This window comes from Agelaius phoeniceus, assembly GCF_051311805.1.
Source record: "Agelaius phoeniceus isolate bAgePho1 chromosome W unlocalized genomic scaffold, bAgePho1.hap1 SUPER_W_unloc_2, whole genome shotgun sequence".
Lineage (NCBI taxonomy): Eukaryota > Metazoa > Chordata > Aves > Passeriformes > Icteridae > Agelaius > Agelaius phoeniceus.
The window spans coordinates 5197873-5223165 of record NW_027509867.1 but is presented as its reverse complement, the minus strand read 5'-3'; the positions used below and the strand labels follow the sequence as shown (position 1 = coordinate 5223165).

The following is a 25293-nucleotide window of genomic DNA, read 5'->3' as shown; positions in this document are numbered from 1 at the left end:
TTTGTGGCTCTTAATTTTGCCATGGATAACACCTGTCTGGGAACTTTGTTTTTGTGAAGTTGTTTTTTTTGCTACAAGCTTTTTCACAGCTTGCTGATGGGCCATGTTGACTTATGAGGTATTGTTTTAAAGATGACTTATTTAAAGGTATAAGTTTTTATTATTTACTTTTAAAATTATTTTTATTTCTGGGAATAGAGATCTTGTCTTGGAGATCCTGGATTACTTTTTTTCCCCTATTTAAGCATTTTATGAAATAAAAGTATTTTTAACATTTGTTTATTTTAGTATGGAGGTTTTTCTTTGATAATCATTTGAATTTTTAAAAATATTATTTTGTGTTATAAAGAAAAAGAGTTTTTTTCTTTATAGTTTACAAGAGGATTTTAGTTTTAAGAGTAAAGTATTTTTTATTCATTTTTTTAGGATTTAATCTCTTCTTTACTTACTTTGATGGTTTTATATTAGTTTTTTACAGGCTTGTATTTTGTTTTTTTTCTTTTACTCATGGGAGGATTGAAGTATTGAAAGAGTAAACACCTGACCTGCTGGCAACGTGTGGTGGAAGTTGTGGTTGGGTTGTGTTAGGATTGGTTTTATGGTTGGTTTTAGGGTTTTTTGTGTTTTAGTTGTAGGGTTATTTTGTGTGGGTTGTAGATTGTAGGGGTTTTGGTTTTAGTTGTGTTGGGGGGAGGGGACTTGATGGTGAGATATTAATAGCTGTGGCTGGCTTTGTTCTGGTTGGGGTTTTGTAGCCTCTTTTGTTTTCCTGTTGGGAGTTGTTGGGGTTTGGTTTGGTTTGGTTTGGTTTGGTTTGGTTTGGTTTGGTTTGGTTTGGTTTGGTTTGGTTGAGATGGGGGCCGGGGCCAGGGACGCTGCTTCTTTGTTGACTGGAAAGAAAGAGGATGTTCCTGGGTTTTTTCATCTTTAACATTTGTGTTTCACAGAGGCGTGTTCAGAATCTTAGTGGTTTAACAGATTGTCAGTGACACAAAAAGTTTTGTATTACTTTTTAAAATTCTTCTCATGTCAAACTACGACAGATACTCAGTCAACAAAAAACACTTCTCAAAGCATTGACTAGGTCCATTCAACTTCACAAACTCTAAGCCTGTTCAATGGAATGTTAATCAAAATTTGCAGGAGCACAGAAACAGAAGAAGACACAGAAAGAGATAAAAGACAAAAAAGAGACAGAGAGGCACACACACAGCTACCTACTCCTGGATTCCAGCAGTGTTCTGATGGAAATTCCAAGAGGATGCAGGGTCAAGATGTGTGCTTGCCTTGTGGTCAGCCTTCAATACCCCTTGGTCTCCCTGGGCCCTTCCCCCAGGTGGGACTTGGGCTCATTTGGTCCCTCAGGAGCTGGGCTGGGGCTGCAGAGGTGGCTGTGGAGCATTGCCTGTGCTGTGCCAGGGACTGGCAGCCACTGCTGGGCTGGGATAGAGGCTCTGGGGGGATTGGGGTTCCAGGGCAGGGCAGGGCTGGGCTTCCAGGGCAGGGCAAGGTTGGACCTGCTCCTTCCTCCTCCACACATGAAATGTTTTGAGCCAAGAATTTCCTCCAGTCTCTCACAACAGGGAATGTTGGAGATGAAATGTCAATTCTGGCCATGGGCACCAGGACAAGAAGGGCAGCTTTTTTCCATAGGAAGGAATGCAGAGAGCCCCAGTGTTTGGAAGGCAGGTGAGAGCCTCTCTAGTCCAAGGCCAGCCAGACTTGTCAGGAATGGCAGATTTTGTCTGGGAGCAGTCTTTGGATTTGAGGAATTTCGGAGGTGGAACCCCAATCTCAGCCATGGGCACCTGCAGAAGCAGGACAGTTCTTTTCCATCGGAAGGTGAGCATGGAGCCTTCCCCAGGGTTTTAGGGACGGGTGAGACCTGACCCTTGTGAAACCATTTCCAGGCAGACTTGTCCTGGCAATATTCCTATTGCAACTATCCTTGGATATAAGGAAAATTTGGAGGTGAAATCCCAATTCTGGCCATGGGTGCCTGGTGGAGAAGGAGAGTTCTTTTCCATTGGGAAGGAAAGCACGGAGCTCCAGTGTTTCAGCAGCAGATGAGAAGAGACCCTCAACATGCAATGGTCAGCTGGACCAGTCAGGCAGTCCATGGGAGACCAAACCTGTCAGATATGCTCTCTGTCCCCTTGGTTTTGTGGGGCCCCACAATGTCACAATGGCCTGTTGATTACAAGAATACCTGCAGTGTGACACTGGTCCCTAGGTTTGAAAGGGTCCCACAACGTCACAGTGGCCCCTAGGTTTCAGAAGGCCCCAAAGTATCACAATGGTCCCCACAATTCCACAAGGCCCTGAAGTGTCACTGTGGTCCCAATGACTCCATGAACCCTTGCAGTGTCACAATGGACCTTCGGACCCTGGGGGTTTGCAGTGTCTCAATGGTCTCCTTTGGCTCCACAGTGTCACAGTGAACCATTGATGACAGGAGGCCCCTCTGTGTCACCCTGGAGCTTTGGTTCCATGCAGCCCTGCAGTGTCACAAAGGCCTCTTGGTTTCATGAGGCCCCGCAGCATCACAATGGTCCCCTTGGTTCTTTGGGGACCCCCAGGGTCACAATGGTCTCACTGGTTCCATGAAGCCTCACAGTGTCACAATGCTTTGCTTATTCCATGGGCCCTCATAGCATCACAATGGTCTCCATGATCCAATGGGTCCCCTCAGTATCACAACGGTCTCCATGATTCCATGGTGCCCCAGAGTACAAAAAGGCCTCTTGGTTCCATGAGGCTGTGAAGTGTCTTAATGGTCTCCACGGTTCCATTAGGCCCTGCGGTGTTACAATGGACCCTTGGTTTGATGGGGCTTCACAGTGTCACAATGATCCCTACATTTCATGGAGTCACACAGCATCAGTACAGTCCCCTGGGTTCCATGAGGCCCAGCAATGTCACAGTGCTCTCCATGATTCCATGGGGCCGCACAGTGTCACAATGGTCCCTTGGTCTCACAGGGCCCCACAGTGTCACTATGGTCCCTTGGTTCCATGGGCCCTGTGCTGCTGCATTCCCCCCTCCCCTTCTCAGGCTGCCCTGCCAGCTGAGAAATGCTCCTTGGGGCTCGGCCTTGGCCAACAGCCCCTGGGCTCAGCTCCTCTGCAGCTCATCACAAACACTGTCTGCTCCAGGCACTGCTGCCCAACCAGCTCCTGCTTTCTGCAGGAGCAGCCCTGGGAACTGGTTTTGTTCCCTCAGTGGCACAACATCCCTGTTCTCACACTGCCAAAGAAAGCTGTTGGTGCCAAGTGCGGCCAGGATGAACCATTGCTGGGACTGAAGCCCCTCTCTTGGGGCCCTGCAAACAGCGCTCCAAAAGGAGCCCTTGGAGCTCTCCTGGGCCAGCGACTCCCTCTGAGTGGGGCCTCTCCCAGCCGGGAACTCTCCCGTTTGCTGCACTCGGGGAGCCCCAACAACGATGGAGCCTGGGCCGATCCCCCCACTCCTCCAGGCTCAACCCTTCACCCGCTGGGGAGATGCCAAAGGATCCACAGGGAGCATTTCCTGCCCTCAGGGGAATTTCTCCCAGGTGCCTTGCACTGACTCTGGGTCTGTGTGCACACAGGAGTGCCTGTGCTGGGGAAATGTGGCAGATATGCTGCTCTCTGAGGGGTTTGAGAGGCTTGGATAGCTGAGTCAGTCAGGCCTTAAATTAAATCAAAAGGTCTAAGCTAACTGCAGCTAAGAGTTGTTCTTTTGCTAAGTTGTTATGTTTAATCTAAGTTATAAGCTAAGTTGAATATTGTTAAATATTATTCCTCTGTTAAATTGCTACATCATAGGTTTTAAGTTAGGTTAAATACTGTTTAGTGTTGTTCTTCTGCTAAATTTTGAAGATGAAGGTGTCAGTTGAGGTTAAGTTATAAGTTACGTCCTGTAAGGTTGAGCTCAGTAAGATTTTGGGCCATATTCCTTTTATCCTTGCCCTCACTCTCCTTGTGTCACACACACACAGGGAAAGTACTCGATTCATTTCTGGTGTGATTGCCTGGATTTGGTTTGGTTTTGTTCTTGCTTTGTTTCCTTGGTGTGCCTGAAGTGTCCAGTCAGGAGCAGAGTGACTCTTGCCAAGGAACTTTGTGCTGCTGTTCCTTAATATTCAATCTGGTTTTTGCTGATCCCTCGCTGGGGATTTTTTCAGCGCTCTCAAGGCCTCGTTGGTAGCAGGGTGAAGGAGCCCTGGCCCAGGCTCTGGCCCTGGGGGACACGGGGACGCTGCCAGGGGGTCCCTGTCCCCCTGTGCCACCCCCAGGGCCCCGGCCCCCCGTCCCCGTGTCAGGCTCTGGGGTCGATCTCGTGGAACATCCTCTGGGGGAGGCTGCGGCGCCGGGGGCGGGGGGACCCGGGGGGACAGGGGACCCCGCTGTGCACGAGCAGGGTTGGACTGCTCTGGGGGGAACTGTGAGGGGGGCCGGGGCAGAGTGACCTCCCCAGTGACCTCACACAGCCCCTGGGATGTCACACAGCCTCCTGTGATGTCACAAAGCCAACTCTGAGATGTCACCCTATAATGTGATTCAGCTGCTGTGTGATGTCACAGAAGCCTCTGTGATGTCAAAATGTCACCCTATATTTTCACAGTTTGTTCTGTGATGTCACAGCCAGCTCTATGATGTTACACAGCCAGCCAGTGATGTCACAACGCACTCTCTGATATCACAGAGCCACTCTCTATGATGGCAGGATCGACTCTATGGCCTCACACCCTACTCTGTGATGTCACAGACAGCTGTGTGATGTCACAACCCCCTCAGTGATGTCACAAAACCCTCTCTGTGATGTCATACTGACACTCTGTAATGTCACAGCACACACTTTGACCTCACCGCCCGCTCCATTGTGTCATACAGCCATGCCATGATGTCACAGCCTTCTCTGTGATGTCACACATTCCCCTCTATGATGCTGCCGCTGCTCGATGACCTCACACAATGAATTCTGTGATGTCACAGCCCAATCTGTGACCTCACACAGCCCACTCTGTGCTGTCACACAGCCCCTTGCTGACATCACAGCTGCTCTGTGCCTCCATGACACAGCCACAGAGGAGCTGCTGTGACACAGCCCCCTCTGGGACATGCCACAGCCCCTGCCAGTGCTGAGCCCCTGGGAGCTCTGTCTATGCCCTGCTGGTGTCCCTGAGGGGCCCTGGCAGTGCCCCAGGCCTGCTGGGCTGTGCACAGGAGCTGCTCCTGGCCAGAGCTGTCTCTCTGCAGCTCTGCTGCCCTTGCCAGGAGCTGCCTCTGGGCCAGGAGCCCGGCCCAGCTCAGCAGCACAGACACAGCGCAAGGACTGTAATGACCCTCTGGGGCTTTGGTGCTCTTTGTGCATCAGACTCAGTCCCTCAGAGCGTGCTCGAAGAACTTCTCAAGGACTCAAAGTGAGATTGAAACAGGGAAGTTTCTCATACTTTAAAGAGGTCTTTCTGAGAGACACAGCTGAGAAAGTGTCCCCAGGTTCCAGGAAGAGCAGAACACTGGTGGCAGTGATGACAGGTGGGGACAAGCAAGGCAAAGGTGTCTCTGGTGCTGAGCAAACCTGCGCCTCTGTCCCTGCAGGCTGTGGGCATCCCCCGGCTGCCCCACCTGGCTGGGCCCTTTCTTTGCTGACAGCTCTGCCTCCTGCCTGCCTCTGCCTGCCCACACAAAGCCTTGGGCTGCTCCAGGCTCCTGCTGGGGGACGTGCTGCACCACAGCCCTGCCCTGGCAGGGAAATTCCTTTCTCCTGGTGTCCACTCTGGGCCTCCCCAGCTGCCCTTGGTGCTATTATGTCTTCTTCAGGCTCATTCCCACTATGAAGAAAAGCTCCAGCCTCTCTGAAACCACCCTTCCATCCCTCCCAGGCTATTCCTGTCTGTCCTCAGACTCCACACCACTGACTCCAGAGCCTGCAGACTGTCCCTGATGGTTTTGTGATGAAGCCTCCAAACCCAATCTTGGGAGATTTTTGGGTCCTCTCCAAGGTCTGTGAAAATGGAAAAATAGTGATCAAAGTTATTTTCTCCCAAATCTTGCAGTGACAAAACAAGGGTCAATATCTCTAAACTGAATGAGGGCAAATTTACATTTGTTAAAAGAGGAAATATTTTACACTTATCAAAGTGACATGAAACTGCAAGAGTTATTCCAGAGAATTGGATGCCCCATCACAGGAATTGTCCAAGAGCAGGAACTTTCTGCAACCTGACACAGTGAAACCCCCTGCCCTCCCCAGTGACAGAATTCCTGCAGTGTGGGTTCTCTGATGTTCTGGGTGCCCTCACAACGCTTCTGGCCAGAATGTCTGCTGAGGGCAGCCAGGCTGCTGCAGGGGCAGTGCCCTCACAGCCATCACCATGGCAGCCCTGTCCCCTGGGCCTGGCTCTGCCCTTTCCTCTGCCCCTGCCTTGCCTCTGCTGGCATGAAGAGTTTTGTCATTGATATCTTGTCCCCAGGGTGCTGGGGCCAATGGCTTCCCAGTCAGGCTCCTGGAGCAGAAGTGGCTTTTCAGAGGCCAGCCAGGAATGAGCCCTGAGGCAGCAGCTCTGCAGTGGTGGCCACCAGGCCGGGCTGCCAAGGGAGGCTTCTGGCCATGGGCTGCAAGCAGCTGCTGCTGCCAAGGTGCCTTTGGTGCCTCAGGCTCTCCCTGGCACAGCTCCCAGCACGGCACTCTGCCCTTGTGCCCGAGGCCTTCCCTGTGCTGGGGCTGGCCTGGGGCTTTTCCTGCAGCGGGACCTGCCCTGCTGATGGCACAGGAAAGGCAGTTCCTGCTGGAGCAGGAGGCTCTGCCTGCAATGGGCTCCAACAACTCCAGCAAGGCCCTGTTGACTTCAAAATTGCTGCCTAGAGCACTTTGTTCAATTAATTGTTATAGCTCCTGAACTCTGGACTAAATTATTGTGGGTAAGTTCTTTCTTCTAATCATGGTCAAAATCAGAGTCATATTTACATAAATCTATGTGGTATCCCATCATTAATCCTGTGGGACAAGCTACATTAAAGTTCAATTCCACCTGTCCAATCCTTTACACCATTGACAAAGTCTGGGGCAGGAATGTAATCCAGCTGCTCCCAGTCTCCTCTCTTAGAAGGAATTATAGAAGTCTAAGGGTCCTGCAAGGGTCTGAGGATCCATGGTGCCTGTTGAGTGTCATTCTCCACATCATGCCTCAGAAGGAGTTTCTCCAATAAAGAAATAAAACTTTCGCCTGAAGCTCCCACTGTGCCCATGACAGGAACCCCTGTGAGTGTCTGGGCCATCCCGGCTCTTTGGCAGCCTGGGCACTCCTGGGATGTCACCGTGGAGCCCCCGTGAGTGCCTGTGACAGATGGGTGCCTTTGCAGCCCAAGGTGCCCTGGGATGTCACCATGGAATGGCTGTGACTGCCTCTAACCACAGGGCTCTTTACCATCCCCACAAAGCCCTGGGAGGTCTCCATGGAGCCCCAGTCTCTGCCTGTGACATTCCAGCTCTGGAACAGCCTGGAGACTCTTGGAAATATCCCCATGGAACCCCTGTGAGGGCCTGTGACAAATCTGATCCTTAGCAGGCAACCATCACCAGCCACCCTGTTGCTATGGTCAGTTTCCATGGCAACCATCCCCAGCCCCCTCTTGCTATGCTCAGTCCCTTGGCAGCTCCATGGAGACCCCATGCCAGGGGTGGTTACCATGGACACCAGCTCAGGCCTGCAGCCAGAGCCCGTTGCCATGGCAACCATTGGCAGCCCCATCCCCAGGCCCATGGGATCCCAGAAGCACAGAATTGGCTGAGCTGGGAGGGACCCATCAGGATACTCCAGTCCAACTGCTGGCCCTGCACAGGACACCCCAACAATGCCAGCCTGGGCCTGGCAGCGCTGGCCAAACGCTGCTGCAGCTCAGAGAGCCCTGGAGCTGGGACCCTTCCCTGGGGAGCCTGGCCAGGGCCCCAGCAGCCTCTGGGCAAAAACCTTTTCCTGACATCCAACCGGAGCCTGCCCCGACTCAGCTGCAGCCGCTCCCTCCACTCCTGTCCCTGGGCACCAGAGGGAAGAGGTTCCCACAGCCCCAGCCAGGGACCCGCTCCCAAGGCTGCTGCCATGGCCACCAGGGCTGGCACCGGCTGGGATGCTCGGTTTCCATGGGCCGGGCTTCAGCAATGGGATTCCCCAATTTCCTGCTCCCGCTAAAACTGCACTGCCCTCGCTGCCCTCCCGCCTCCCATGGAAAGCACAAAAGGCAAAGATCCTGGGCTGGGATAAGAACAATTTATTGGGAACAGCAACGGGATACGGAACAAAAAGGAGCAGAAACAATACTGATAACACAAGTGATAAGAAAAAGGGAAAACTACAACACAACTGACTGTCTCTTCCCGGCTACAATTTTCCCCTGCCTGGAAAGGGCACCCGTTTTGTCAGGAGGGAGAGAGACAGAGAGTCCCTTTCCTGCCCCTGGCAATGACCTGAGGTGGGAGTGAATGTAATGTCACAGCCATAGCCAGACCCGCATGTTCTTCCATCCCACATCAGGTCATTGGCAGGGGCAGGAAAAGGGACTGGTGTCTTCCTACCGTGGATCACAGGGAAAATGGATCCCCAGGGCTCTTCCCAACATGGGACCCCCAATGGGGAAAGAAGCTGGAGTGGTGCATGAAGCTCTTCCTGCAGCTGGGGCACTCGCAGAACTTCCCTTACTGGCGACTCCATTGGTGTCTGATCAAGTGAAAGCTCATGCACGAGCTCTTCCCATGATGTGGAGAACTCATCGGGCCTCTCCCCAATATGGATGCGCTGGTGCCTGATGAGGGTGAATTTTTTCTTGAAGTCCTTCCCACAATCAGAGCAGCGGAAGGGCCTCTCATCCATGTGAATGCGCTCATGCAGGTAGAGATTGGAGCTGGTCTGGAATCTCTTCCCACATGTGGGGCACGCGTAGGGCCTCTCCCCAGTGTGGATGCGCTGGTGCCTGATGAGGAGGGAGTTGCGCTTGAAGCCCTTCCCACAGTCAGGGCAGAGGAAGGGCCTCTCCTCTGAGTGAATTCGCTTGTGCTTGTAGAGATTGGAGCTGGTCCTAAACCTCTTCTGACACTGGGGACACTCGTAGGGCCTCTCTCCAGTGTGGATGCGTTGGTGGGTGATGAGGGCAGAGCTGCAGCTGAAGCCCTTCCCACACTCCCCACACTCGTAGGGCCATTCCCCGGTGTGGATCATCTGGTGGCGGATCAGGGTGCTGCTCTGCCTGAAGCTCTTGCCACACTCCAAGCACTTGTGGGGCTTCCCCCATCATGAAGCTGCTCCAGGACCATCAGCTCTGAGCTCTGGCTGAAGCTCTGTCCACCTTCCTGGCTCAGGGTGGGTCTTTCCTCCTCAGAGCAAACTGGGCTGAGTTCGGAGCCCATTCTCATGGGGGATTTGTGGGGATTTTCCTCCCCATTGGAATTCTGCACTGTGGAGTCACTCAAAACTGCCACTTCCACAAGGGTCTGCCATGGAGATTTTTCCTCCATGGTCTCCATCCTCAGCTCCTTCCCTGGGGGAGGAAGGACAAGGAGAGGATGGGATTTGTCTCCATGCCACAGGGAAGGGGAAGGAGATCCCCCCAGTGCATCCCCGGCAGGATGGGGTTGGCAGCAGGGTTGTCCTGGAGCCGGGGGCTTTGCTGGGCTGGGAGATGGAGCAGGAGAGAGGGGGAAAGGGGCACTGACATCCTCCTCACCTGCCTGGGTATCCCATGGCTCCCTTCTGTTTCTCGCAGCCTCCTCCTCCATCCAGTCAAGGTTTGGGAATGGGAAATCCTGTTCTGGGAACCAAACAAAGGGTGCACACATTGTCTTTTTTTCTGGTTACAAGGCAAACCTGGGGGAGAGTCTAAGCCAGAATTACAATTTAATAAGAAAATGAAGATCAAGGCAATGATACAGAAACACTGCCTTAAACTGACAGAGTCAGGATATAACCTGACACCCTGCTGGTCAGGGTGGTGGCAGCAGTCCCATTAAATGGTGTCTGCAGTCCTGTTGGAGGGATGAACGTGATTCTGTCCAAGCAGTGATCCTGTAGAAGGGTCTGGTCTTCCTCTGAAGGTCCAGTGGTGGTTCTGGAGCTCTTGTCCTCTGGGAATCCAGTAGGCAAGCTGCTCCTGGTGCTGCAAGGCTCAGCTTATATCCAGGTAGGAATGCTTGGATCCTCCCCCTGGGCGGAGCATCCCACAATGGGATGATGGAATTTTATCAGTCCTGCAGTGACATTCAATGGCCCATTCCCAGAAGATATCTCCCCTGGAGGGCGTTATCAGGGCTGAGTCATGGAGGAGATCAAGAACACTGCCCCACCTGTTTATAGCAGTTGATGAAGATGGGCATTGAAAACATGCATTTGGTTCCATCTTACATTGCAGCCTGAAACAGTGGGGGAATCCCTGGTCAGGGGGTGAACACCACCCCCCTTACCCAAACTGGCTCAGGTGTAAAACCCCCACCCCGGGAAGGCCACACACACACAGGGGACAATGTCACACTTGCCCTGCTCCAGGGCAAATGGCATCTCTCTAATATTTTCTTAACCAGATTGCAAAATTATTTTGGCACAGTGAGTTCAGGGCACTGTTCTTTGACCCCAGTTGCCTTTGACAACAGCATGGTTCCTTCCTCTGAGGAGGTTGTGGGTCTCTCTGGAGGAACTCTTGGAAACTTGGATGCAGCTTCATCTGAGTGACCTATGGGAGAACTGATGAGGAAAATGGCTGTTGTGGGACTGGAGTGTAAAGAAAATACTTTGTTGTCCCTCCTTGAAAAGTTTGTTAAAATCACTGGAGGAAATGGAGCAAATGATAGCATCAAGACTGACAAGGTTCATTCACCACATGGTTAGGAACACAAGGCTGCTAAAAGTCCCACAAGAAGCCCAGCTCAAGTAGCTAAATTCCCAAATAACTACTGAATTCCCAGGCTTGGGTTTTTTCCAAATGTGAGAATCATTTTTCTCTTCATCCCTGTCACCTTTGTGACAGCTACACAGAGCTTCCACTTCCTTTTAATAATATCTGTATTGGGCCGAATTTGCACTTTTCTTTAATTGAAGCCTGCCAGCAGCTGAGCTGGAGCTGTGCAGGAACCAAGGAAACTTGGAATTGCCACAGAATTGCTTCTATTGTCAGCCGGTGCTGCGGTGGCCGTGGGGCAGAGGGGTGGGAAAGGGGGCTCCGGGGTGACAGTGGAGGAAATGCCAGGCCTGTGGGCTAAGCACAGGGCTGAGCACGCAGAGATGGTTTTGTTCTTGCTGAGCTCGCACTGAGCCAAGGCCTGTCCTGCCCCTCATTCGGCCACGCTGGGGAGGGGCTGAGGGTGTGGGGGAGCTTGGGAGGGGACACAGCCAGGACAGGAGATCCCAGCTGACCCCAGGGATACCCCAGACCATAGGACATCATGATCAGTGCATGAAGTGTGGGGAACAAGGAGGAAGGGGGCACAGTTGCAGTGAGGGTTTTGTCTCCCCAGGTAACACTTAGGCAGGATTGGGCCCTGTTTCGCCAGTGGGCAGGGCCCGCACCAAAGACACAGACACCAACTTAACTTAAGGAACAGTGCAATTTAGATAATGCAAATTTGCAAAAAATTACCAAAGTATTAGATAGGAAAAGCAAATAATCATTAGTCAATAATTCCAAAAGAGAAGATGTTGAAATGAGTATCACACAACTGTCCATTTCTGGCTGCAGGCTCTGGAGATTCTATCTCTGCCTTCAATCAGGGTTGCATTCCCTAAAGAATCCTGGTACCAAATCCTGCTTTCCAAGGCTGGAACAGTGTCTCAGGTTTAGCTGGGTGTGTATTCAATTACCCTCTGTTAAAGATGGGGCAATTATCATCTGTTAATTGAGCAGTTTACTTTATCTCTTCCACAAGGAATCCTCCCTCCAGGGAGATATCTTCTGTTAATGGGCCATTGAGTGTCACTGATAAAAATTCCATCATCCCATTGTGAGAAGCTCTGCCCAGAGGGAGGAGCCAAGCATTCCTACCTGGATATAATCTGAGAATGTGAACAACAGAGTCAGCCTTCTCCCACAGGATTCCCAGAAGAGCAGCTTTCAGCTCCACTGGATCCCAGAGGAAGACCAGGCCGATCGACGCCACAACTGGACCTTCAGAGGAAAACTCCACCCTTCTACAGGATCACTGCTCCAACAGAACCACACCTGTCCCTGCAGGAGCACTGCAGCCACCATTTAACAGGAGTGCTACCAACACTCTGACCCACAGGGTGTCAGGTCATATTCTTACTCTGTAAGTAGTTTTTAGTACAACTGCATTTGTATTTTTAATTTTCCTTCTGAAGAACTGTTATTCCTATTCCCATTGACTTTGCTTGACAGCCTCTTGTTTTGAAAATTATAATTCCAAGTGAAGGGATTAACATTTTCCATTTCAAGGGAGTCTCCGGCCTTCCTTAGCAGACACCTGTCTTTTCAAACTGACACAATGCCCTGGGACACCCAGGCAGGTGAGGAGGAAGTCAGTGCCCCTTTCCCCCTCTCTCCTGCTCGATCTCCCAGCCCAGCACAGCCCCCGGCTGCAGGACAACCCTGCTGCCAACCCCGTCCTGCTGGGGATTCACTGGGGGGATCTCCTTCCCCTTCCCTCTGGCATGGAGGCAAATCCCATCCTCTCCTTGTCCTTCCTCCCCCAGGGAAGAAGCTGAGGATGGGGACCAGGGAGGACAAATCCCCACAGCAGAACATCTTGGAAGAGGCCATTTTGAGTGGCTCCACGGTGCAGAATTCCAACGTGGAGGAAAAGCCCCAGAGATTACACAGGAGGAGGGGCTGCAAACCCAGCCCAGTGTGCTCTGAGGAGGAAAGACCCACCCTGAGCCAGGAAGGTAGACAGAGCTTCAGCCAGAGCTCAGAGCTGGTGGTCCATGGGCAGCTTCACAATGGGGAGAAGCCCCACAAGTGCTTGGAGTGTGGGAAGAGCTTCAGGCAGAGCAGCACCCTGATCAGCCACCAGATGATCCACACTGGGGAATGGCCCTACGAGTGTGGGGAGTGTGGGAAGGGCTTCAGCTGCAGCTCTGCCCTCATCATCCACCAACGCATCCACACTGGGGAGAGGCCCTACGAGTGTCCTCAGTGTCAGAAGAGGTTTCAGACCAGCTCCAGTCTCCACCTGCATGAGCGAATTCACTCAGAGGAGAGGCCCTTCCGCTGCCCTGACTGTGGGAAGGGCTTCAAGCAGAAATCCCACCTCATCAGGCACCAACACATCCACACAGGGGAGAGGCCCTACGAGTGTCCCAATTGTCAGAAGAAGTTTCACACCAGCTTCCATCTCCTCCAACACCAGCGGATTCACTCAGAGGAGAGGCCCTTCCTCTGCCCTGACTGCGGGAAGGGCTTCAAGCACAGCTCCACCCTCATCACCCACCGGTGCATGCACACTGGGGAGAGGCCCTACGAGTGTCCCCAGTGTGGGAAGAGCTTCACCAGCAGCTCTCACTTGACCAGACACCCACGGAGCTGCCAGTAAGGGAAGCCCTTCAAATTCCTCGATTTCAGTGTCAGCTTCATGCACCACTCCAGCTTCATCCCCCATGGGAGACCCCACATTGGGAAGAGCCCTGGTGATCCATGTTCCCTGTGATCCATGCTGGGAAGACACCTGTACCTCTTCCTTCCCCTGTCAATGACATCGTGTGGAACTGAAGAACATGAGGGTCTGGCCATGGTCCTGTCATTACATTCACTCCCAGGTCATTGCCAGGGGCAAGAAAGGGACTCTCTCTCTCTCTCTCTCTCTCTCTCTCTCCACAAGGAGAAGGGTTTCCTTTCCAGGTAGAGGAAATATGTTGCTGGGAAGAGCCAGTGAGTTGTATTGTAGTTTTCCCTGTAAATAGTTTTATTTATCTCTTCTGTTATCAATATTGTTTCTGTTCCAGTTTGTTCTTTATCTCGTTGTTGTTCCCAATAAATTGTTCTTATCCCAGCCTGGGATCTTTGCCTTTTGTGTTTTCCATGTGAGGCGGGAGGGCAGCGAGGGCAGCATGGTTTTAGCGGGAGCAGGAAATTGGGGAATCCCATTGCTGAAGCCCGGCCCGTGGTAACCGAGCATCCCAGCTGGTGCCAGCCCTGGTGGCCATGGCAGCAGCCTTGGGAGCGGGTCCCTGACTGGGGCTGTGGGAACCTTTTCCCTCTGGTGCCCAGGGACAGGAGAGGAGGGAGCGGCTGCAGCTGAGTCGGGGCAGGCTCAGGTTGGATGTCAGGAAAAGGTTTTTGGCCAGAGGCTGCTGGGGCCCTGGCCAGGCTCCCCAGGGAAGGGTCCCAGCTCCAGGGCTCTCTGAGCTGCAGCAGCGTTTGGCCAGCGCTGCCAGGCCCAGGCTGGCATTGTTGGGGTGTCCTGTGCAGGGCCAGCAGTTGGACTGGAGGATCCTGATGGGTCCCTCCCAGCTCAGCCAATTCTGTGCTTCTGGGATCCCATCAGCCTGGGGATGGGGGCGGCCAATCGTTGCCATGGCAACGGGCTCTGGCTGCAGGCCTGAGCTGGTGTCCATGGCAACCAGCCCTGGCATGGGGTCTCCATGGAGCTGCCAAGGGACTGAGCATAGCAACAGGGGGCTGGTGATGGTTGCCATGGAAACTGACCATAGCAACAGGGTCTGGTGATGGTTGCCATGGAAACTGACCATAGCAACAGGGTCCAGGTGATGTTTACCATGAAAACTGACCATAGCAACAGGGGGCTGGTGATGGTTGCCTGCTAAGGATCAGATTTGTCACAGGCCCTCAGAGGGGTTCCATGGGATCTTTCCAAGAGTCTTCAGGCTGTTCCAGAGCTGGAATGTCACAGGCAGAGACGGGGGCTCCATGGAGACCTCCCAGGGGTTTCTGGGGATGGTAAAGAGCCCTGTGGTCAGAGGCAGTGACAGCCATTCCATGGTGACATCCCAGGGCACCTTGGGCTGCAAAGGCACCCATCTGTCACAGGCACTCATGGGGGCTCCACGATGACATCCCAGGAGTGCCCAGGCTGCCAAAGAGCCGGGATGGCCCAGACACTCACAGGGGTTCCTGTCATGGGCACAGAGGGAGCTCCGGCAAAGTTTATTAGAGAAGCCCCTGTTGGGTCAGGAGGTGCAGAAAGGATCCCCAATAGCCCCCACAGATCCCCAAATGTCACCTTTGAGTCAGAGATGACACAGACCCAGATCAGAAGGCTAAGGGCTAAAAGTCACCCATTTTTTTTATTCCTCTTCTTTTATATCTTGGTTTTCTACAGGTGGACATCATTGGTCATTTAATCAACACATTTCAAATGATTGGCCAAGTAAGACAACACCCTTCAGTAAACAACTTTCTGGAAAAAAGCCAACTTATTACAAACATTGTTGGGGCACCAGTCATGAGGTTTGTTTTATGTTGGGCCTTTCTGGGGGCTCCCTGGATGAGGGAAACCCTCCTGTAGCAGTTCTGTGCCAGGTAAAAGGACACGCACAGGACTTTTTCAGACTTCAGCTTCTTGTTTATGGTTATCTTATCTAAAGTTTTGCATTGCTGTGCACACCAGGCTCAGCACGCTGGGGAAACACCTCAAAATGGCTCTGAAATGTACAGTTTCAAGATCTTTTAAAGTTTTCTCATCCAATTAATTCTTAAAACCTACATTATTTCTACTTATCGACCAATAACTCATCCCTTGACTGTCCACATAACCTCTGCACTGTGCTTTCCTTGACCAATCACCCTGTGCCACCAACACTGCAAAAAATGGAGTAGGTGAAGAAGACAGGGACTACACCCAAATTCCTCCATCTTGCTTCCTATCTAGACCATACTAAAAATCCTAAAACCTAAGTTTCTCACCCAAGGGACATAGTATAGTACTCTGTATTACCTATTTTACACTTTGGTAAATTCTTATCTGTCTCAAAGTCCTGAAAGTCCTCTCCATGGGTGAAGGTTAAAGGCAGTGTTTCTCTGGGGGTCAGGATGCCTGAGAGCAGACAGAGAAATATTCCTGTGCCCTGGATTCCCACACATTTAATGTAAAATCCTTTAACCCTTAACATGTGAAGTTACCCAAAAATGTTCCAGGTAACTAGGATTAGAAGGAGAAGAAATAGAGAACAACAGAAAGACAGAAGATCCATAGAAAGACACACACATGGGTACCAACTGCTGGGGTTCCAGCATCACCAACACAGGAACCCCAGGAGAAAGCAGGATCCGGACCCTGGGCTGGCCTCGCGCTCCGGCTTTTAACCCCCTGGGCCTTCATTGACCCGCCCCTGGGGTGGGACTGCCACTTGCTTGTCCAATCAGAGACAGGGTAGCACCAGCTGCTGGTGTGTGATTGATTGATTGATTGATTGACAGCTGGGCCAATCAGAGCTGGGTTAGCACCGCCCCTGCTGTGTGATTGGCAGCTCTGCCAGGCCAGGGCTGGGGGTGGGGCTCTGTCCCACCACAAACCAAGGCCTGACCCGGCCCTGGCCCCACACGGGCATTCCGAGCATCCCAAGGTGTCTCATGGGGACATGGATCTCATCCAGCCTCTGACAGCGACCACGGTGACACTACGGAACCTCATGGAACCATGGGCCAGTTGTAACAATGGAGATCCAAGGAAACGATGGTGAGACTGTGGAATCCAGGATCATGGAATCAAGGAGACCATTGTGCAAATCATGGGCCCTATGGAAGCAAGGATCAATGATCAAACTGTGGTTATGTTGTGATTGATTTAAAATAGAAACAAGGAGCCATTGTTTCACAGCGGGGCTGCGTGGGGCTGCATGGAGCCAAGTGACTCTGTTGGGGCTCATGAAACCAAGAAGCCATTGTGACATTGCCAGAGCTCATGGAATCAAGGAGACCATTGTGACAGTGTGGGCACCCATGAAGTCCATGGAACATGGAACAGGTCTCCCTGTTTTGGCCTCCTGGGGGCTGTCTGACAGGTCCCACTGAATTTGGCATGTCAAGGGCCACTTCCCATCTGACCATGAAGCACTGGGGCTCTGTGCTTTTATTCCTATGGGAAAGAACTGTCTTTCCTGTCTAGGCACCCATGGCCAAAATTGGGATTCTGCATCTAAAATTCCCTATATCCAAGGGTTATTCCCAGAAAGAATCTGCCCATACAGTCAAGTCTGGCCAGCCTTGGCCTCTGGTGACTGCCTCTCATCTGCCCCTGCCCCACTGGGGCTCACTTGTTTCTTTCCTATGGAGACCATTGTGACACTGGAGAGCGTTGTGGAACCAATGGGCCATGGTGACACTGCAGGCCCTTGTGGAACCTGTGACACTGTAGGAACTTGTGGAACCAAGGGGATCATTGTGACACTGTAGGAACTTGTGGAACCAAGGGGAACATTGTGACCCTGCAGGGTACCATGGATCCAAGGGGCCCCTGTGACACTGTGGGGCCTCGTGGAACCAAGGACATCTTTGTGGCTCTGCTGGGCCGCATGGTCCCAAGGGGCCAGTGTGAAGCAGCAGGGCTTTGTGGAACCCAGAGGCCATTGCTGCATTTCAGGGCCTCGTGGAGCCAAAGGGCCGTTGTGATTCTGCAGGGCACTGTGGATCCATGGAGAGCATTGTGGCATTGCAAGGCCCCATGGAATCATGGGGACCATTGTGACACTGTGGGGCCTCATGGATGGAAGGAAGGGGCCATTGTGACACTATGGGAACTTGTGGAATCAAAGGAATCATTGTTGCACTACTGGCCCCAATCGAATCAAATGGCCATTGGACACAGCGAGGTTTCATGGAACCAATAGACCATTGTGACACTGTGAGGCCTTGTGGAACCATGGAGACTATGAAGATCCTTAAGGACTTGTGTAACCAAGGGGCCATTATGACACCAGAGGGCATCATGGAAGCAAGGAGCCATTGTGACACTGCAGGGTCCTGTGGACCCAAGGGAACATGAAACAGCTGTGGCTGCCTTGGCCTCGCAGGGGTCACCTGACAGGTCTGGCTGACCTTGGAATGTGGAAGGCCACTCCCATCTGCCCCTGAAACACTGGAGCTCTGGGCTTTTCTTTTTATGGAAAAGAACTGACCATTTTTTCCAGGCATCCATGGTAAAAATCAGGATTCCACTTCCAAATATTTGTGTATCCAAGGATTGCTCCCAGACAAAAGTTGCCAGGACAGACAAGTCTGGCTGGTCTTTGACTCCTGAGGGGCAGTCCTCACATATTTTCCAAACACTGGAAAGGGCTCTGTGCTTTTCTTTTTATGAAAAGAAAACCATCCCTCTTCTTCAGGCACAAATGTTAAAATTAGGACTCCACATTCATAATTTCAAATATCCATGGGTTGCTCCAAGCAAACCTGCCAGGACAGACAGGTCAGGCTTGCCTTGGCCTCTGGTGGTTGCTGTTCATCAGCTCCTGTAACATGGGGGCTCCGTGCTTTCCTTCCTATGGAGACCAATGTGACACTTGGGAGCCTTGTGAAATGTAGGGGCCATTGTGACACTGCAGTGCACCATGGATCCAAGGGACCATTGTGACACTGTGGGGCCTCGTGGAACCAAGGACATCATTGTGGCTCTGTTAGGCTGCAGGGTCCCAAGGGACCAGAGCAAAGCAGCAGTGTGGGAGTTAACCTGGCTGCAACTCAGTGTCAGCCAGATTTTACCCTGGAAGAACTGGGCGCGAGTTTCCAGCCCTGGGAATCATTTGTTTAACTTAGGGTGAGTTTGAGACTTCCCCCATAAGCCTTTAGTGTTGCTATGCTAAGTTGTTCAAGTTCTACTCCTCTATTGGTTACTTTTTTCCCCTATATGGGTATTGTTCTAGAGTGTTCTAGCCCCAAGTGTCTATGTTCTTGCTTCCCCTTTGTCTCGGGTCTTTGGATCCTGCCCCTCATACTGTTCTTGACTTCTCCATGTTTATTGTTTTTCACCCTGTTATTAAAGTTCCTTTTAAACAACTCCATTGATCCTGCTCCTTTTCATTTTCGCCACCCTCACCCTGAAGTCAGGGAACCAGAGAGGTTTGTCACAGCCACCCTCACTGTGACCTTTGGCGCCCAAACAGGGACCAGGACACTCAGGGCTCCCTGTGTCAGTCACGTCGGCTGGGGTTGGCTGATGGATAGGCCAGTGCTCCCCGGGATTTTGGATTGTGCCGGGCCCGGCGGATTCATCGTTGCTTCAAGGGACCTTGCCCAGGATCAGCAGGGACAACAACGGTTTCACCTGCATAGGATTGCAGGTGGGTTTGGGGAAATGCAAGACATTTATTGCCCATTTTGCCACTGTGTTTTTACAATATGCACCCACATTCCATAACTGATTTGGGGTGTTCCGGTGGCTCTTCCCCATAAGGCGGAGAAAGAGAAAAATGGGCTGCCAGATGTCCAAAGTAGAAAGGAATGTATATGTATGCTTTAATTCTCACTGATCATGACATAACATTTTCAAAGAACGAATTAAAATCAATCATGAGGTGGATTATTAAAAATTTTCCAGATGCCTCTGCGGACAAAATCCATGCCATTGAATTTTGGGACTCAGTGAGAGTTAAAATAAACAACCTTTTGATCAAAAAGGACCCCATTGCATCCCACATGCTCCTCATCTTCCACACCATCCATGAGACCCTTCACCAGCAAGCAGTGTGCTGAAAACTCAATCCGTTGGTCACTCCTAACTCAGGACCTCCCCTCAAACCTGCCTTTCTCAGACTTTCCATGATGGTCCAAGATGGCAATGGCCACGCTGTCTTGGAGCATCATGCCCTGGAGACTCAAGATGGAAGGAGCCTGAATGTGGCTCAGGAGCCCGACCATCCTCCCTCCATCTTGGCTCCTCCACTTCCTGCTACCACAGCCTTCTCTTCCACCCTGAATGAACCTCCAGACTCCACCCCCACAACTGTGGGTCACGCCCCCACTGTCAATCATTCCACCTTCACTCTGGGCCATGCCTCCAGAACTCCAGCCCCGAAGTCCGCCATCCTAAATCAAGGCCCTTCCTCCCCAACACCTGACAAAATGGCAGCGCCCTTTGCCTCACCCTCTGGCAACAATATAACCTCATGATCAAAGATACTAACCCCAACTGTCACACTATTTCTAATCTGAATGTTTCTACTCCAAGTTATTCTTCCGCCCCAGAAGACAGTTTGGATTCCCCAGAGCCACCTCGCCCCTGAACCCCAGAAGATCCCTAGGAAAGGATTCGGAAAGAAGCAGTTAAGTAAGGAGACTGGCAAACAGTCTTGAAACTCCTCGTTGCCCGTGTATGTTATGAAAGAAAGGGGCAGAATCCCAGGTATCAGCCACTGGTTTACAGGTGTCGGGTTCGGCTGTCTGTCTCTGCCCCGACACGGGTAGCGTGGTTCTTGGGTGGCACGCGATTCAAAGGACGAGTCTGGACTCTTCAGCTTTTCGATCTTCAGGTTGTTTATTATTTCTTATCTACAAAATTTGTCTGTCTGCCCAACAGAGGTCTGATCTGCAAGCAGTCACAGGCACTCTCTGACCACCCACGGGGCGGTCATGTCTTTTTATACTAAAATCTACGTACACAATATTTACCTTTATTTCCCAATGCTTTTCACCCATGTTAGCAAGTGCACCTTCACCATAAACCAATCCCCAAGTGCCAACATCATCACAGGAGATGGAGGACAAGAAGAAGAAAGAAGAAGGACGAGACACGCCCTGATCCCTCCATCTTGTCTCCATAACCCCCCTGTACCAAAAACCTTAAAGTTTATATCTCACCCTCTAAATGTGTCTCTTTTACACCTTTTACTCTAAAGTGATTCTCTTGACCTCAGACTCTTGTTACTTCTGTGGATGGATCAAAATAAAGCCACCAAACACTCTTGGCAACATTCCAGGATTTTCGAGACCCCCAGGGGTTCTCCTGGCATCTCTGGACATCGGGAACGATGTGCTGAGATCCCACATACAGGGAAATCAAGGATCTGTGTAGGGCAGCTAAAGACCATAGGAAGGACTTACCTTGTTTTAATGGCCTAATGAGGGCCATGTTTACAGCACATGTCTTAACCCCCTATGATTTAAAATATATTATGACCATGTTGTTGTCACCTACAGAATACACCCTGTGGGAAGGGGGATAGAAGTATTTACTAAATCAATTAATAGCAGACTATGCTAATAATGAGGCAAGGGCGGAATTGACAACCAGCCATCTAGCTGGAGAAGGTCAACACAGCCTACCAGATGATCAAGCAGCAGGTATCCCCAGAGAAGTATTGGATGATATCAACGAGATGGCTTTGAAAGCTTTAATCCAGGTATCGGATGGTAGCACCCCCAATTTGGACTGCCTTGGGTGGCTGCAGCTAAAGCTTTAGGGCAATCAGACCATCCTGGGTGCCTGTTAAGTAAGCAAAACAATGCTGCCTCCCTCACACTGAGTGGCTGCTCTCAGACACAGAGACCATCAGACACGCCACCTTGCAGAACAGTGATAGAGTTTTGACTCTGGGCACATGGGCATGGCTGTGTAGACTCTGAGGGCATGTGCTGCATGAAGCTCTCCAGCCACTGCCAGTCAATCCACAAGAGCATTCAGGTACTGAAGGAAGGGTTCAAGAGGCTTCAAGTGGAAAACAAAGACTGGGTCCATAAACTCTTCCAATCGAAGGGACTAAAGGGTTGGGTGATGTCTAGCTAAAAGAGGACTATTTAGTCTCTTAGTGGTTGTTGATGTATTGTTAATTGTCCCATGTTTGTTTGCATGCTTCTAGAAAGTCTTACAAAATTCATTCTGTTCCATCTTTGTTGTAAAACAGAAAGGGGGAAGATACCCAACAGAGGCTCCTCATGGACTCCTTGGAGGAGAGAATTGGATGGAACAAAAACCTCTCAGAGACTCAGTGTGGGAAGGAAAATCCTTGAAAGTACGTAAAAGTATTCTTAAAACCATGAAGTACCTTAAAAACCTTGAGTACCTAAAGGCATTAATGAGCCCCACTGAGTGTCAGTACAAAGCTCTCTAGGGACTCATTAAAGCAGATAATTGGGGCCATGATTGCACAAACCTCTCACAGAGTCTGTATCAAAAGGGAAACACCAATTGCCTTTAAATAACTGAAGTACCCTGAAGCATTAATGAGTCCCACTGAGTGTTGTTACTGACAAAGCCTCTCCAGGGACTAATTACAGCAGATAATTGGAGGCCATGATTGCACAAACATCTCAGAGACTCCAAGGCAAAAGCCCAAGTCCTTTGAAAAAGCTGCAGTCCCTGCAGGGAGCATGAAGGAGCCCCCAGGGCCATTGCTGAGCAAGGCTCCCCAGGGACTCCTTGCAGCAGATCCCTGAGGCCACTGGGATGTGGGCTAGGGGGGGATGCTGAGGGCAGCACAAGGGGCTGACAGTGCCCAGCCTGGCTGGGGCTGTGCCAGGAGGCCCCAGGGCCTCAGCACAAGGTGTCTCCTCCCAGCCCTTGCTGGCACAGACCCTGCTGTGCCCCAGGGCACCAAGACTTGGCTTCTCTTTGTCCCCACCTGTCAGCACTGCCTGCAGTTCTCTGCTCTGCCTGGGGCCTGGGGACACTTGCTCAGTCGTGTCCCTCAGTGGGACCCATTAAAAGTCCAAGAAAGTTTGGAGTTGGATTCTGCCTTGGAGTTCTGGAGAGGTTTCTTCAGCTCCCTCTCAGGGACTGATGTCCAGGGCCTGAGCACAAAGCCCCAGAGGCTGATTAAAATCCTTGTGCTGTGTCTGTGCTGCTGAGCTGGGCTGGGCTCCTGGCACAGAGGCAGCTCCTGGTGACCAGGAAGAGCTTCAAAAGCACATTTCTCTAGATGAGCAGCTCTTGTGCCAGCCCAGCAGGGCTGGGGCACTGCCTGCAGCCAGCCCGGGCACAGCCCAGAGGCACAGAGAGCTTCAATCAGTCAGGGCTGGCAAGGGGCTGAGAAGAGCCTGGGGCACAATCACTGCCAGCCCTTGGCACAGGAACCTCTGGCTGCAGGACAGTGCAGCTGCAGCTCCTGGAGCCATCTCCTGCAGCTGGAACATCCCAATGCCTGCAGAGCCTGTGAGTACATTCTCTGATTGTCTCTTGTGCAGAGCAGCCAGGGGTGCCCAGGGCTGTCCTGCAGAGCAGGGTCCTGCAGCCCAGGGCGCTGTGCTGGGGCAGGGACTCTGCTGCCTGCCCAGGGACAGCTCTCAATCAGCCCTGGCAGCTGCTCCCAGCCCTGGGGGACAAGATCTGGGTGGCAGGAGACAGCTGGTGAGGCTTGGAAGTGTTCTCCTTGTGTGGGGAGGATGCTGCATTGTTCAGGGCTGCTCCCAGCATGGCATTGAACTGCAGAACATTTCCAAGTAGATTATACAGGGACCACAGCAAGGCAGAGGCTGCATAAAACGGAAAATCCTGCTTTTTTAATCTACTGCTCTGGGTTGCTGGGATGGGAAACTGCACATAGATATTCTTCTCGCAGTTCAGGTTAATAAAAATAAAAATTTTATTTCTCAGATCTTACAAAACAACAGAGTTATAGAAATCACCACAGGGCCCCTCACAGCCAGCATCAGTGTCGCTTTTCCAGCCTCCTCAGGGTTGCTCTGACATTGCAATCAGAGCCTGCAGAGCCAGAGCTGCCCCTGGGCAGTGCCTGAGCTGGGAGGGCTCTGCAGGGCAGAGCTGAGCCCCCACGGCTGGGCTGGGCTCTGGCAGCACTGGCAGGGCCCAGCCCTGGGCACAGGGAAGCAGCTGCTGGCAGGGACAGCTCCAGGCAGCAGAGCCCTGGGCAGGCAGTGGGGGGAAAGTGCCCCCAGGCTGTGCTGGGATATTTCAAGTCCTCTCCAAACCCAACTATTCCATGATTACTTTTCTTACAGATTCCCATGCCAAGGCATCACAGCAGATGTCCAACAGCAGCTCCATCAATCACTTCCTCCTGCTGGCATTGGCAGACACGCGGCAGCTGCAGCTCCTGCACTTCTGCCTCTTGCTGGGCATCTCCCTGGCTGCCCTCCTGGGCAACGGCCTCATCATCAGCGCCGTAGCCTGCGGCCACCACCTGCACACGCCCATGTTCTTCTTCCTGCTCAACCTGGCCCTTGCTGACCTGGGCTCCATCTGCACCACTGTCCCCAAAGCCATGCACAATTCCCTCTGGGACACCATCAACATCTCCTACACAGCATGTGCTGCACAGGTTTTTCTGATTATCTTCTTCCTCGGAACAGATCTTTTCCTCCTGACCATCATGTGCTACGACCGCTACGTGTCCATCTGCAAACCCCTGCACTACGGGACCCTCCTGGGCAGCAGAGCTTGTGCCCACATGGCAGCAGCTGCCTGGGCCAGTGCCTTTCTCAATGCTCTCATGCACACAGCCAATACATTTTCCCTGCATGTGTGCCATGGCAATGCCCTGGGCCAGTTCTTCTGTGAATTCCCCCACATCCTCAAGCTCTCCTGCTCACACTCAAACCTCAGGGAACTGGCGTTACTTGCTGTTACTGTCTGTTTAGGTTGTTGCTGTTTTGTGTTCATTGTTTTCTCCTATGTGCAGATCTTCAGGGCTGTGCTGAGGATCCCCTCTGAGCAGGGACGGGACAAAGCCTTTTCCACCTGCCTCCCTCACCTGGCCGTGCTCTCCCTGTTTGTAAGCACTGCAATGTTTTCCTACCTGAAGCCCCCCTCCATGTCCTCCCCATCCCTGGATCTGTCCCTGTCAATTCTGTACTCAGTGGTGCCTCCAGCCCTGAACCCCCTCATCTACAGCCTGAGGAACCAGGAGCTCAAGGCTGCAGTGTGGAAACTGCTATCTGGAAGGTTTCAGAAAGTTTAAAATGCTTGCCAATTTCTGCAAATAACTTGCAATAAAAATAATTTCTAGTCCTTTTGGGTTTGCTTGGGAGTTTGTCCTTTTCCCCCCCGTCTTTCAGTTTCTTAATATTGTCCACAAAGTAAAGCCATTGGTTTTGACATTTCTTATTTTGTTTCTCTCCACCTTTCCTGTGGCCACAGACTGTGTCAATGAGGGGCTGTGCTCTTGGTGGCTTTAAAAGAACTAAAGGATCTCCCAGCAAAGTTTTCTGCAGGGATCCCCTTGTGTTCCCTTCTGTGGAGCTGCAGCAGCAATGTCAGTGTGCAGAGCTGGGGCAGATCTGTGCTGGTACAGTAGGTCTAGTGCTGTGGGCCACACCATTCCTGATCCAGGCCAGGAGCCATTGGCCTTCTTGCCCACCTGGGCACACTGCTGCCTCATGTCCAGCCTGCTGTCCATCAGTCCCTGCAGGTCCCTTTCTGCCTGGCTGCTCTCCAGCCACTCTGTCCCCAGCCTGTAGTGCTGCAGGG

At 51.9% G+C, this 25293-nt stretch overlaps 1 pseudogene; it reads right to left on the bottom strand.

The window, feature by feature from the left end:
• The window catches only part of LOC143692677 (uncharacterized), an 81677-nt pseudogene that overhangs the window by 17987 nt on the left and 38397 nt on the right, over window positions 1-25293 (bottom strand).